Below are 14,805 nucleotides of genomic sequence, written 5' to 3' on the forward strand. Positions count from 1 at the left end.
AGACAGGCAGACGGGTCATATAAACACCTAAAAGTCGTTTAAAAATTACCCCGAGAAACAGTGCATTGCTGTGCTGTTGGTACACACGTACATAGCACATTTGGCACAAATTAGCTTGCCTTATGTGACATTTTATCAGTGAGACTTCTCTGCAGTTCTCCTCGAAATTGAATGAGGGTCCGCTAAACCGGAAGTTGGTTTACAACGGAAGTACTGGACAGAAGTAAAAGTGGGCGGGGCGGAATAAGGTGAATAAACAAATTAGATGAGTGCTGCTGTTGTACGAAATAAAGAGATATAATGTGCGTGACACATCTAAGTTTCTAAGAACTGTAGGTGGATCTAACGGCCGTTTCACACATACTCCGTGTGCCGTGTGTGTGTGCGGTGCAGGAGCAGCACGCGCTATAGTGCTTCACATAGGCCTATGATGCGTTTGCAGTGAAAAACTGATTCACGGCAGTACCACAAACACTTACTATTTTTATTTAAAATCCAGAAGTTACGCTGCAACTTTTATTTATAAAAAGTTTTGTCAGCATTGCGATTCTCTTTGTACACATATTTAATGGACGCATGCACGTTTAAACACAATTTAAACAACGTGGGGCTACTTATTAAGTTGCTCAAGCAAGTGGCCAAATATTTAACTGTAAATTGACAAAAACAGCCGACTCTCATGCCTTTTCTTTTCCATTTAAATTTTAATAAAATAAATCTTGCATGTCACAAAGAACTTGTTTTTCCACCTCCAGGAATGAGACGAGTGATGTTCATTATGTCGCCTTGTTGAAGTAAATTGTCGTATGTCATAATTTCGGCTTTTAATGTCATAGTTATGACTTAATGTCATGATTTCTGCTTAGTATGTCAATTTCAACTGCATTATTATGAATATGCAAGTCAAAGTTTTGACTTTTCATCTCATAATTATGGATTAGTATATCATAATATCGTCTTTTTATGTAATATTTTTATTGATGCTTTTTTATGTGGTGAAAATGGGCTTTCATACTAGACGGTTAAGGGTCGTTCACAAAATTTTTAAAAATCTATATATTTCAATTAGGGCTGTGCAGCAGTTAATCGCATCCAGAATAAAATTTTGTGTTTACATAATATATGTGTGTGTACTGAGTATAATTATTGTGTATAAATACACACATGCATGTATGTATGCGTTCCCCTGAGAACTTTGCATGCGTTCGCTCGTAATAGAATGCAAAGGTTTTGTGAGCGAAATTGAAGCTCAAATGGCTGTTAGCGACTTGAAGCAGAGCAAAGTGGCACACAGCAGTGCTCCTTATACGTGCCCATGCTAACAGGTTAGAGCTTTCACACTGCACGCGGTTGCAGTCCGTCGATCCGTTCCAGGTGCGGCAAATATACAGCATACAGAAGTGCTAGTGTTGCCAACTGTCCCGAATTTTGGGTCTAATTTATTTGTCCCGTACGGGACCTCCCTTGTCCCGATTAAATAGACTGCTACGCTGATCTAACTGACTGATACAACAGCAACACGACACAGAGAATGATCACGAGACCGCATCATCCAATCACAGCCCACACTCACGCGCATCAGACCATACGAATATCAAATTATTGTTTGATTTGCGAACAGAATCCCCTGCTGTCTGGTCGCTCCCGGTTCGATCTGGAGGTTCCGGACTCACGCTAAAGGCAAATCCCTTTCACTTCTGACTGGCCGGGTTTTGATTTCGGCAAATCAGTTCAGGTGAATTCAAACAACGTGATTATTGTTCATGAGTCCAACAGCCACGCAAGAAAACATGAAATCTTCCTGAGGGAAAAGTATGCTATTACTTTCTTTAATTTCTTTAAAATGTAGGGTATACTGTTACAAAAGTTTTCTATTTCAGATAAATTCTATTATTTTGAGCTATGGTTTGTGTGTAATGTGACTTTTTTTGTGTGACCTTAAAATTCGTTTTAGAATTAAATTGTACATAAATAGGTTAGGTAAAACAAATGTGTTTTTATCTGAGAACATTTTAAATACATACGAACCTGAAATGACATATACTGTGTGATACAGTACAAATATTTTGAGTGTCCTGTCACAGGGTGGCTATGTTCAGTGGGGGAGGGAGCCGGCTTCAAGATGGCGACAGGTCCACACGTACGTTAACGAGTCAGCCGATTTTTATAGGAATTACTGCACAAATTTTCTTTTGAACTTCTTTCATTGCCATCTAAGGTGAGAGAATACTTATGGAAGATTAAAAGAACTGTCACAAAATACCTTATCTCTGTTTAAATCAGTAACTGCAGTATAACAGGGCGACGGGAATATAGCATTAGCTACAAGCTAACGAGGGAAACTGATAAAACGGAACTGTGCCAGATGGAAACTACGAAGTGTGCTTCTATCACAGAAAAGCGTAACATTCAAGAGATGCATTCTTATGACTGCACGAGCAATTCCGGGGAAGAATGTATTTCCTCTCCGAACACACCAGCGAAGCACACAGCTAAAAAAAGCAAATGCAGTTGGTCTGACTCACAAGATCAACCGTCACTGTATGAGCTACAAAACACAATAATCTCAGCCGTCATCGAGAAAATAAATGAAAGGGCGGATAAAACCGATCAAGCCGTTCATTACAACACCATCCAAATTGATGGCTTGAAAAAGTCTCTGGATTTCTGCCACCAAGAAGTCGTCGATTTAAAAAATCAACATGTCGCTCTTAAAAACAAGTGTGATCTGCTCCAGAAGAAAGTAAACGAGATGGAACAGAAGGTGAATGAGTCTGATCGCTACAGTCGACGACATAACCTCCGCCTGCACGGTGTTTCTGAAAAAGGGGACGCCCAAGTCAGATCGCAAGTTCGGGATATCTGTCGAGCAGTGCTACCTGCCGAGGAGGCTGAGATGGTTGTTGCAGCGGTGGATGTAGCTCACAGAATCGGGAGACCCAAGGAAGGAGGACAAGACCAGCCCCCGCGCCCAGTGATCATCAGGTTCATATCAAGAACGGCCAGGGATGTGCTGTGGAAAGGCTCCAAGGCAAACAACTACCTAAAGAACAACCGACTTCACTTCAAAGAGGATCTGACCGCGGCTGATCGAGCCACCTGCAGTCGTCTATGGCCAATGGTGGAAGCAGCTAGGAAGAAGGGTGACAAGGCCTACTTTGTGGGAGATAGGGCGTATGTGAATGGTAAAGAAATCAAATGATGTGACAGGTAAAGTGTAGTGTGGACAGATGGTGTACTGATATATTAACAAGTTTATATTCTATCTCAGTTTTACGAAGTACACAATATTCTGTTATGGCATGATATATATATATACAAGTGCAGTGATTCTTGCAGTTCTCTTTTACGAGAGTCCTCTCGTACTGCGTTTTTGTAAAAACGCTACGGGAAAAGTCTCTTTTCACGAAATACTGAAGCAAAAAATTATCCTTAATTTTCATACATGTAAAGCGCGTTGCAGCAGTACACAGCTATGGCGAGACGGCTTGCTCGCTCATTGGCTGCTCTGCGGCAACTGCATAAGCCTATCGAGCGAGGCCTGAAGTGACGTCAGGCCAATGAGGGCCCTCCTCATTGGCGCCCTCCTCGCCATTTCCCGCCGAGACGGGTGTGGCTAACCCCTATAAAAGGAGCTCGAGAAGGCTGATTCACTTGATTTTAATCTCTTCAGCGAAGCGCACGCATCGCTGGATCACGGAAGCAAGCGTCGTTTGAAGCAAGCACTTCAACGGGACGAGCCCTCGAAGCCGCTGGCCAACGCCGCCTTCTACAGCCGTACCTGCTGCGCTTTCCGACACCCATATCCTTTATTGCATATTGCTCTGTTTTGTGTGTGTGTTCGCTTGTAACACTCACCCCCTAAAAGAGCTGCGTCTTTTTAAAGATGCCATCCTGCGGCTCGTGCCGAGCCCCACTCACCGAGGGAGACAGTCATGTCATCTGTGTCTCCTGTTTGGGTGAGGACCATGCAGCGCTCGCGCTCGCTGACGGCGGCTGCCCTCACTGCGAGCTTTTGCCGATGGTGACTCTGCGGACTCGCCTGGCATCCTTCTCGAAGCCTGCATTCACCGCCGCGATGCCGCGCCGTAAGAAGCGCCGCTCGCAGCGGGTCCCGGAACCCGCTCCAGCCCGACCAAGCTCGCCGGTTCGCCCGCCAGCTTCGCCGGCTTCTCCCGAATCACTTCCTGATGCTCAGCGCCCGCAGTCTGCCGCCGCTTCATCTGAGGAAGTTGTTTCAGAGGTCGCGTCGGGGGAAAAGGATTCCTGCTCTCTGCTGGCTTCAGGCAGCGAGGACTGGGCGAGCTCTGAGGATCTCGCGCCTCCCGCCCGCAAGCCCACGACGAGAGCCAACATCGAGACGGAGCTCATGCGAGTACTCGCGCTGGCCGCGGAGAGCCTCGGCCTCGAGTGGTCTGCACCGGAGCCCCCCTCTCGCACCCGGCTGGATGGTAGCTTCCTCCCTGGTGAGCGCACTTCTCCGGAATCAAAGCCCGCTCCTTTTCTTCCTGAGTTACATGAAGAAGTTGCGAAGGCCTGGAACGCGCCCTACTCTGCGCGGACGCGCTCATCTGTGTCGCCTGCATTTTCCTCACTGGATAATGCCAAAGACCGAGGCTACCTTTCACTTCCGCCGGTGGAACAGGCGATAGCGACCCATCTTTGCCCGCCCTCTGCTGGACGGCGGACTAAACCGGTGTTGCCCTCTAAAGCCTGCCGCATGACGTCGACGCTGCTCGCGCGAATTTTCTCCGCCGCTGGGCAGGCTGCGTCAGCGCTACACACCATGGCTACGCTGCAGATATTCCAGGGTGATCTCCTCCGGAAGTGGGACGAGATGGGACCTGACCTATCTGCATCGCGGATTTGAGGAGTGCTTCTGATCTCACGCGCCGAGCCACCAAGGCTGCTGCACAAGCCATGGGAAGGTGTATGGCTTCCGCCACTGTTGCTGAGAGGCACTTATGGCTGACGCTCACGGAGATGGCCGATTCCGAGCGCACCGCGTTTCTCGACGCCCCGCTGTCTTCCGCTGGCCTTTTTGGTTCCTCTCTCTCCGAGTTCGTGGAGAGATTTACCGAAGCCCAGAAAGCGTCTCAAGCCTTCAAGCACTTCCTACCGAAGCGCTCCGGCTCTGCAGCGAGTCGTGATAAACAGACCCCGCGGAGCTCTCAGCCTCAGCCCCCGCCTCCGGCCGCCTCTTCACAGCAGCGACAGCAGCGCAGCTCGAGGCCCCGCTCTCGCTCAAGCGCCCGACGCCCCACTATGCGCGGGCCGCGGCCGAGGATTGTGGTGAAACCGGAAGCCCCGAAGAAGTCCTAGCACGCCTAGGAAAGCGCAGGTGTGTGAGTCCCCTTGCGGCCGGCCTCTCACCCAAGCGCGCCGCTGTTTCAGTCCCAAGATTTGCGGCTGTTCCAGCGTTTTCTGCAAGGCGCAAGCCCGCACAGTTGCCCGCTTGCCTGCACACAAAAGCCGTTCTCACGGCTACCCAGATATATTGAGTGAAAAGAGTGTATTTTCTGGTGTCCCGGCCACGGCCGATGGTGCTATAAATGTAGTGTCGATGCCCACTCCTCAGTGCCCATCACTACACACAAGCACAGCCCTACACTTAGGGCTCGCGCACATAAAATCGACTCAGGTCGATTGCGCTTCCAACATAGTAAAAGTGCCCACTTCCCAGTGCCCACGAACACTATGTCTAACAGATCACAGGCTCTCTGTAAAAACGAGACCTGTGAGCGCGCGCTCTGCTCAGGCAGACAGCACGCCCAAAGCAGTGAATGTGCCCGCTTCCCGCCCACATTTACTCGCACACATGAGTCCCACGAGACTTTCTCAGTCCTCCCTCACTCAGTTAAGCGCTGTAGTAAGGTCGAGGACGAGCGTTCCGCCCGCTGTATTAAGCGCGCTCCCCGCCTCAAATGCCACAGGCATAACGCCTATGTTATTGAGCCCCGAGGCGCCTCTGTCGCACGGCGAACAGAGCGCGCTCCGTATCCGGCCCTTAGCCAGCCATGCAGAAGCATGGGCAGCGCTTCCAGGGGTTTCGGACTGGGTGCTAGGCATTATAAAGAGAGGCTTCTCGCTACAGTTTTGTCGACGCCCTCCCCGCTTCACAGCGCGCGTCGAAACTACGGTGTCTTTGGAAATAGCACACCTACTTCGCGCCGAAATATCAAAACTGATAAGCAAAGGGGCGATAGAGCGTGTACCCCGAGCTCAAAGCGAAGGGGCGCTATACAGCAGATACTTTCTAGTCCCCAAAAAGGACGGCGGTATCAGACCCATACTGGATCTAAGACGGCTGAACAGAGTATTAGTGAAACGCAGTTTCAAAATGCTCACGACCAGGAAAATTCTCGCGCATGTTCGCCGAGAAGACTGGTTCATGTCGATAGATCTGAAGGACGCGTATTTTCAAATACAGATAGTGTCACATCACAGGCGATACTTGAGATTCGCCTTCGAGGGTCAGACATACCAGTATACAGTCCTGCCCTTCGGCTTGTCCCTGGCACCTCGTACATTTACGAAATGCATGGACGCAGCGCTCGCTCCTCTCAGACTCAGAGGCATGCGAGTGCTGAACTATTTGGACGACTGGCTGATCCTAGCTCAATCACGATCACAGCTCGTGGAGCACAGAACCATTTTCTCGATCACCTCGAGAATCTTGGTATCACGGTCAATTGGACGAAGAGTTCACTGAACCCCAGTCAAACGATTTCGTTTCTGGGTACCGTTCTGGACTCACAGTCTATGACAGCACCGGCTGTCGCCACAGCGCGTGCTGCACATTCAGCGCGCGGCGAGATCATTCCGCTGCGGCGCGACCACCCCGCTCAGGAAGTTTCAAAGGATGCTAGGTCTCATGGCCTCAGCATCACCAGTTCTCCAGCTGGGCTTGCTCCGCATGCGCCCGCTGCAGTTCTGGTTGAGAGCGCGAGTACCGCGCGGAGCGTGGGTGTCTGGTCGATTACGCCTCAAGATCAATCAGAGCTGTGTGACAGCCCTGATACCTTGGCTGGCGGACGACTGGTACCGATCAGGTGTAAGCCTGGGGACTTCCTCGAGAGTGAGGATGGTGTCGACGGACGCATCCACCTCGGGATGGGGAGCGCTGCTCGAGGGCAGACCGTTCTTCGGCCTGTGGTCGGAACGAGAAAAGCTCCAACACATCAACTGCCTAGAGATGCTGGCAGTGCACAACGCGCTGACGCGTTTTTGTCCCCATATCAAGGACCAACACGTCATAGTCCGTTCGGACAACATGGCCGTGGTGTCCTACATAAATCGCAAGGGCGGTCTGAAATCCACATCCCTGTACAGGCTGGCGAAACGCCTCCTAATTTGGGCTCAGCACAACTTACGCTCGCTGAGAGCAGTGCACGTGCCTGGGCTTCAGAATGTGGGCCCAGACAGACTATCCAGGAACAACATTCCCCCGGGCGAATGGTCTCTACACCCACAAACAGTCCGGCTGTTGTGGGAGAGATTCGGCAGAGCAGAGGTGGACCTATTTGCGTCCCACGAAAACGCTCATTGCCCCGCGTTCTTTTCAAAGAGCGACAGCGCGCTGTCCCGGATGTGGCCGCGCTGCCCGTTATACGCTTTTCCCCCCGTCTCCCTCCTGCCACAGGTGTTAGAGCGGGTCAGGGAAACAAAATGCCCAGTGCTGCTTGTAGCACCGTTCTGGAAGAACCAAGCATGGTTCCCAGTCCTGATGCAGTTAGCAGACATCGCCCCATGGCCAGTGCCATTGAGGAGAGATCTCCTCTCGCAGGCCGGGGGCTCGATTTGGCACCCACACCCGGAGCTGTGGTCCCTTCATGTGTGGGCGCTCAACGGATATCCGTTGGTCTCGCAGAGGGAGTGATGAATACCATCACTCAGGCTAGAGCACCGTCGACTCGGCGGCTTTATGCCTCAAAGTGGTCGGTTTTCTCCGGCTGGTGTACAGCTCGGAGCCTATCACCCCTTGATTGTGAGGTAACGGAGGTTCTCTCCTTCCTACAGGAGCTGTTGGATAAGGGTAGATCCCCTTCCACGCTCAAAGTTTATGTGGCGGCTATTTCAGCGTTCTCTGGATCAACGCTGGGTCAGTCGCTAGGAAGGAACGATTTAGTCATCCGCTTCCTCAGGGGAGCTAGGAGGCTGAATCCACCCAGACCTCCTTCAGTCCCTATGTGGGACCTTTCTACGGTTTTAGCGGCCATGAAAGGTGCCCCTTTCGAGCCTATCCAGTCTATTAGCCTCAAACATTTGTCTTTCAAAACAGTGTTTTTGATGGCTCTCGCTTCAGTGAAGCGCATAGGCGATCTGCACGCGCTCTCCGTGAGCCCAGCGTGCTTAGAGTTTGGTCCTAATGACTCTAAAGTCATACTCAAACCTAAGCATGGCTATGTGCCAAAATCCCTCAACACGCCGTTTCGGGCTCAGGTTATTTCTCTGTCTGCCCTACCGGGATCAAGTGAGGAAGGGGACTCGAGTTTTCTTTGCCCTATTAGGGCTTTAAGAGCTTATGTGTCCCGCTCTGCTGTCTTCAGACAGACGGAGCAGCTCTTTGTCTCGTTCAGTGGACGCTCCAAGGGAATGGCTGTTTCGAAACAGAGTCTATCCAGATGGATAGTTGACGCCATAGCGCTGGCTTATACTGTCAAGGGCCTCCAGTGCCCGTTGGGAGTTAGAGCGCACTCCACAAGAGGCGTTGCCTCCTCGTGGGCTTGGTCTAGCGGGATTTCCTTACAGGATATATGTACGGCGGCAGGCTGGGCCTCACCGTCTACATTTATCAGGTTTTATAACCTAGAGGTTCCCGCCTTGCAGGCTAAGCTTTTATCGGTGTAGTCGATTCAGCTGTCTAACTAGATCACTGAAATCGCAGGCGCAACGCGCTACCGACTATCTTTGGGCAGAATTGTGTAAGACCCACATTTCCCACATTTAGTTCAGGCTCCCTACCCTGTCTATGTGATGTCATATTCGCGTCTGCGGACGCGGCCATATAAGGACAGAGGGAATCCCCTCTTGTCTTTAGACTCTCTCTGTGAGGTCATATTTGAGTCTGCGGACACTACAGTATAGGGAATTAAGGTTTCCCCTCCCTTATTCCCTGACTCTGTGTGAGTCTATCTGGTGATTATGCACTGTACACCTGGATTAGCTTCCAGTGATCGGTGTTTTTTATCCCAGCACGCACGGCGTTTTACAAGGGGTTCCCGTAGCGTTTTTACAAAAACGCAGTACGAGAGGACTCTCGTAAGAGAACGTACTCGGTTACTAACGTAACCTCGGTTCTCTCTAGAAGAGGGAACGAGTACTGCGTTCTCTGCCGTGCGTACGGTTCACTCTGGTTCGCTTCGGCGATCAAAATCAAGTGAATCAGGCTTCTCGAGCTCCTTTTAATAGAGGTTAGCCACACCCGCCTCGGCGGGAAATGGCGAGGAGGGCGCGAAGCGCCCTCATTGGCCTGACGTCACTTCAGGCCTCGCTCGATAGGCTTATGCAGTTGCCGCAGAGCAGCCAATGAGCGAGCAAGCCGTCTCGCCATAGCTGTGTACTGCTGCAACGCGCTTTACATGTATGAAAATTAAGGATAATTTTTTGCTTCAGTATTTCGTGAAAAGAGACTTTTCCCGTAGCGTTTTTACAAAAACGCAGTACTCGTTCCCTCTTCTAGAGAGAACCGAGGTTACGTCAGTAACCGAGTACGTTTCAGTTAATACTCAAGCACAGGAACAAAAAGTTTGTTCAGAGTTACTTTTTTCTGGGTTATTTTTGTTCTTAATGTCAATTTCTATTCTTACTGTAAATACCAGGGGTATCAAAAACTTGTTAAAGGGACACCAGGCAAGTCTGAGTGTTTTTTCTCTACGAAGCTCCCCTAGTGTCTGGTAGTAAATGCTTTCAAACACTCTGTCGTAAAAACGAACTGTTGTTCCTCCCCCCTCGCCACGAGCAACCCAGCTGATCAGCTGTCAACCCAGCTGGGCAGAGAAACCGGCTATTTCGAAACCAGTTATGTCTACCGAGGCAAGTAAAGCATACTTTCTTTCCAACTGATGGCGACTTTTTTTTTTTACTTCAGAAGATGACGTTTCATTTTGGAGGAGTTACTCCTGCCGATCTGTTACTACCAAATGAAAACCAAACATTCTTCCCCCACTGACTCCTCCAAAATGAAACGGTTGCTATGCGACAGCGACACAACGGTCAAATTCTTCAGGGGCGCGCGGCACACAAACACCACTGAGCCGCATTCAAACCTCACTGCAGTTTCGTCTTGTTTGGCACATTTGTATGATCGCTAGAACTCTAATAATTTAAACATTTAACCTATAAGGATTGTTATCTGGCATACAAATGTTTTTTTTATTTTTTTTTTTTATGTTTTTTTATTCTTTATAAATATTATTATTTTTAAATCCTCATCGATATCTTATATTCTACACGTGATTGGTCCATCCTGATCATCACTGAGAAAGTAACACATATGGTATGGAATTAGCGTTTCACATAAATACATACATTAAATTCAATTAAACATACAAAAAATATATAATGTTTATTTATTCATTTATTTACTAATTTTTGGAACATGACTTTCTGGGTTTTAAGCTTGTATTTTAGTGGTCTTTCATTAAAGCTCTATTCATCCGATTTTATAAGCATGCTTCACTGGTCATGCTCTTTAGAAGTGATTGATTTGTGATCTGGCTGATATATGCTGTTGTTTATGGACCCTGCAGTTTTATTTTGTAGTTTTATAGTGATATGCCGCTGCATATACAAGCTTTGGCCGGTAGGTGGCGCTACAGGTCTATGAGTGAATATTAGACTGTGTTGGGATGGAATACTAGCATTCTGCAGCATATACACACCTTCTGTTCTATTATAACATGCAGTATGCCATTTCAGACAATAGTTATTGCCCTTATTACAATGCATGTTTGTTTCAGCCAGTTATGTTCTCAGAAATAAGACTTTGTGTGCAAATGTGTCTGAAATGAGTGATTATATAATGTGTCAGTTGATGCACATTTTGTAGAAGGTAAAGGGCAGTAAAACACTGCATTTGCATCTGTTTGTTCATATAGATGCTGCTTCATAAAGAAATATTAAGTATGATTTTCATCATCATCATCATCATCAGTAGACTAGGATAAGGGTGAGTCAGAGTCTAGCAGACTCTAAAGTCTCGTGTGGGCGCGTTTAGCAGATCACATTATCTGTTGGTGCTGCTTGGAGGTCTGTGTGTGTGTGTGTGTGTGTGTGTGTGTGTGTGTGAGTGTGTGTGTGTAAAGGACTTGAAAATCATTGGACTCAAAAAAGACAATAATAATTCCAAAAATAAACAATAATTTGTTCTTTTGAAGGTTGTAGACTCTGATAAACTCATATTAGTTACTAATCTGAATATTGTTCTGTCAGTGTTTATGACTGTTATGACTCATCAAAATATGATTTCTTCAGAGTTTAGCTGTAACTGTTTCAAATGATAAGACAGCAACGTTTTCTGAGAATGACCCAAAAGCCTCTTTTGTGATCACATGACTCTTTCTTGTGGTTTTACTGTACTGTACTGTAGTATCCACATGGTGTTACAACCGCTCTCTAAAACAACAGGAAGTGACACACAGAGAGAGAGAGAGAGAGAGAGAGAGAGAGAGAGGGAGACACTAAGGCTGTCGAAACACACATTTACAAAGACATAAAACACAATCCATCACTGAATAATCAGAATAACCATATACAGTTTTGGTTATCCCTGCGGTCCCAGCTCTCTCTATCCCAACGGTCCCATCACTCTCTATCCCTGCGGTCCCAGCTCTCTCTATCCCAATGGTCCCAGTGCTCTCTACCCCGACGGTCCCATCACTCTCTATCCCTGCGGTCCCAGCTCTCTCTATCCCAATGGTCCCAGCTCTCTCTATCCCGACGGTCCCAGCTCTCTCTATCCCGACGGTCCCAGCTCTCTCTATCCCGACGGTCCCAGCTCTCTCTATCCCGACGGTCCCAGCTCTCTCTATCCCAACGGTCCCATCACTCTCTATCCCTGCGGTCCCAGCTCTCTCTATCCCAATGGTCCCAGTGCTCTCTACCCCGACGGTCCCAGCTCTCTCTATCCCAATGGTCCCAGCTCTCTCTATCCCAATGGTCCCAGCTCTCTCTATCCCGACGGTCCCAGCTCTCTCTATCCCGACGGTCCCAGCTCTCTCTATCCCGACGGTCCCAGCTCTCTCTATCCTGGCGGTCCCAGCTCTCTCTACCCCGACGGTCCCAGCTCTCTCTATTCTGGCGGTCCCAGCGCTCTCTATCCCGACGGTCCAAGCGCTCTCTATCCCAGCGGTTTCGAGCTCTCTCTATCCCGACGGTCCAAGCGCTCTCTATCCCAGCGGTTTCGAGCTCTCTCTATCCCGACGGTCCCAGCGCTCTCTATCCCGACGGTCCCAGCTCTCTCTATCCCGACGGTCCCAGCGCTCTCTATCCCGACGGTCCAATCGCTCTCTATCCCAGCTGTTCGAGCTCTCTCTATCCCAACAATCCCAGCGCTCTCTATCCCGACGGTCCCAGCTCTCTCTATCCCGACGGTCCCAGCGCTCTCTATCCTAGCGGTTCCAGCTCTCTCTATCCTGGCGGTCCCAGCGCTCTCTATCCCGACGGTCCCAGCGCTCTCTATCCTGGCGGTTTCGAGCTCTCTCTATCCCGACGGTCCAAGCGCTCTCTATCCCAGCGGTTTCGAGCTCTCTCTATCCCGACGGTCCCAGCGCTCTCTATCCCAGCGGTTTCGAGCTCTCTCTATCCCGACGGTCCAAGCGCTCTCTATCCCAGCGGTTTCGAGCTCTCTCTATCCCGACGGTCCCAGCGCTCTCTATCCCGACGGTCCCAGCTCTCTCTATCCCGACGGTCCCAGCGCTCTCTATCCCGACGGTCCAATCGCTCTCTATCCCAGCTGTTCGAGCTCTCTCTATCCCAACAATCCCAGCGCTCTCTATCCCGACGGTCCCAGCTCTCTCTATCCCGACGGTCCCAGCGCTCTCTATCCTGACGGTCCCAGCTCTCTCTATCCTGGCGGTCCCAGCGCTCTCTATCCCGACGGTCCCAGCGCTCTCTATCCTGGCGGTCCCAGCGCTCTCTATCCTGGCGGTCCCAGCGCTCTCTATCCCAATGGTCCCAGCTCTCTCTATCCCGACAGTCCCAGCTTTCTCTATCCCGACGGTCCCAGCTCTCTCTATCCTGGCGGTCCCAGCGCTCTCTATCCCGACGGTCCCAGCTCTCTCTATCCTGGCGGTCCCAGCGCTCTCTATCCCGATGGTCCCAGCTCTCTCTATCCTGGCGGTCCCAGCGCTCTCTATCCTGACAGTCCCAGCTTTCTCTATCCCGACGGTCCCAGCTCTCTCTATCCCGGCGGTCCCAGCGCTCTCTATCCCGACGGTCCCAGCTCTCTCTATCCTGGCGGTCCCAGCGCTCTCTATCCCGATGGTCCCAGCTCTCTCTATCCCGACAGTCCCAGCTTTCTCTATCCCTACTACGGTCCCAGCTCTCTCTATCCCAGTGGTTCCAGCTCTCTCTATCCTAGCGGTCCCAATCCTGACAGTCCCAGCGCTCTCTATCTCGATGGTTCATTAGCTGGATCAGATGTGTTTGATCAATGTTGGAACTGAACTTTGCAGGAAGGTAGGTCTCCAAGGCGGTGTGCATCCCGGTTTCCTGCTACTTTGATTCCCAGTGTTCTTTTGTTATTGGTTTGTTTATGGTCATTTGTTTAACAATCCCCCTGCAAACAGATCCACTTCTCACCTGCCTCACTACACTCTCAATCACTCATTCTGTCCATCATGTGTCTGAGAGAGTCATTATCAGTGTGAAAGACGACAGATCTGATGATGCTGTCAATAAAGAACTAAGAGTTTCACTCACACACACACACTCTCTCACACACACACAAACTGACATGTGTCAGTATAGATGTAGGTCAGTGTCTATTTCTAAAGAGTGACATGTGTTTATCTGTCTGTCTTACATTCATTAATCTTCTATATCTAAATAAGCACATATTATAGACTTTAATTGTTTTACATAGTGTAAAAAATTCCACCCACTTTAGCTCACTTCTGGAGACAATTTTGTAAGTAATTGTAAGTAGTTTATATAAAAAGGGTGTCATTCTGATATGCAAGGCCAGAACTAAACAAATCCAATTTGTCACATTTTCTCCTCGTTTTCACTCTGGGTTCTCCCAAGGTTTTTTTTTCTCTATTCGGTCACCTTGATGGAGTTTTGGTTCCTTGCCACTGTTGCCTTGGCTTTTGGTTCGCTTAGTTGGGGACATTTAATATTCAACAATATTATTGATCTGCCTTACTTAAGATGGACGATGACGCAATTTTCTTCTGGACACAAACTTTGTTGTATTATATACATGTTATCACTGTGAAGCTGCTTTGATACAATCTGTATTGTAAAAAGCGCTGTATAAATAAAGGTGACTTGATTTGACTCAATGCACTTTACAGTGAATTGATTCAAATGTATTGCTAACACCTTGTCGACTCAGTGTCTCGTACAAACACAAGTTTTTGTTGTGATAAACAGAAGACACAAGACAGGGCTCCAAAAACAGGCAGTAAATCGTTTTTAATTCTTGGTTACTACATTCATTGATTGATTGAACTCTAGTGTCGTACAACAGATCAACTCAGTGGTTCCAGTGTTGTGTCTGCATGCGTGCTTAAGGTTAGAGGTCGATCCGTCGAGTGGGAAACAGCCGGAAATCACTTCATAATTCAATATCATTTACAT

This window comes from Squalius cephalus (genome assembly GCF_949319135.1).
Source record: "Squalius cephalus genome assembly, chromosome: 11".
Taxonomy (NCBI): Eukaryota; Metazoa; Chordata; class Actinopteri; order Cypriniformes; family Leuciscidae; genus Squalius; species Squalius cephalus.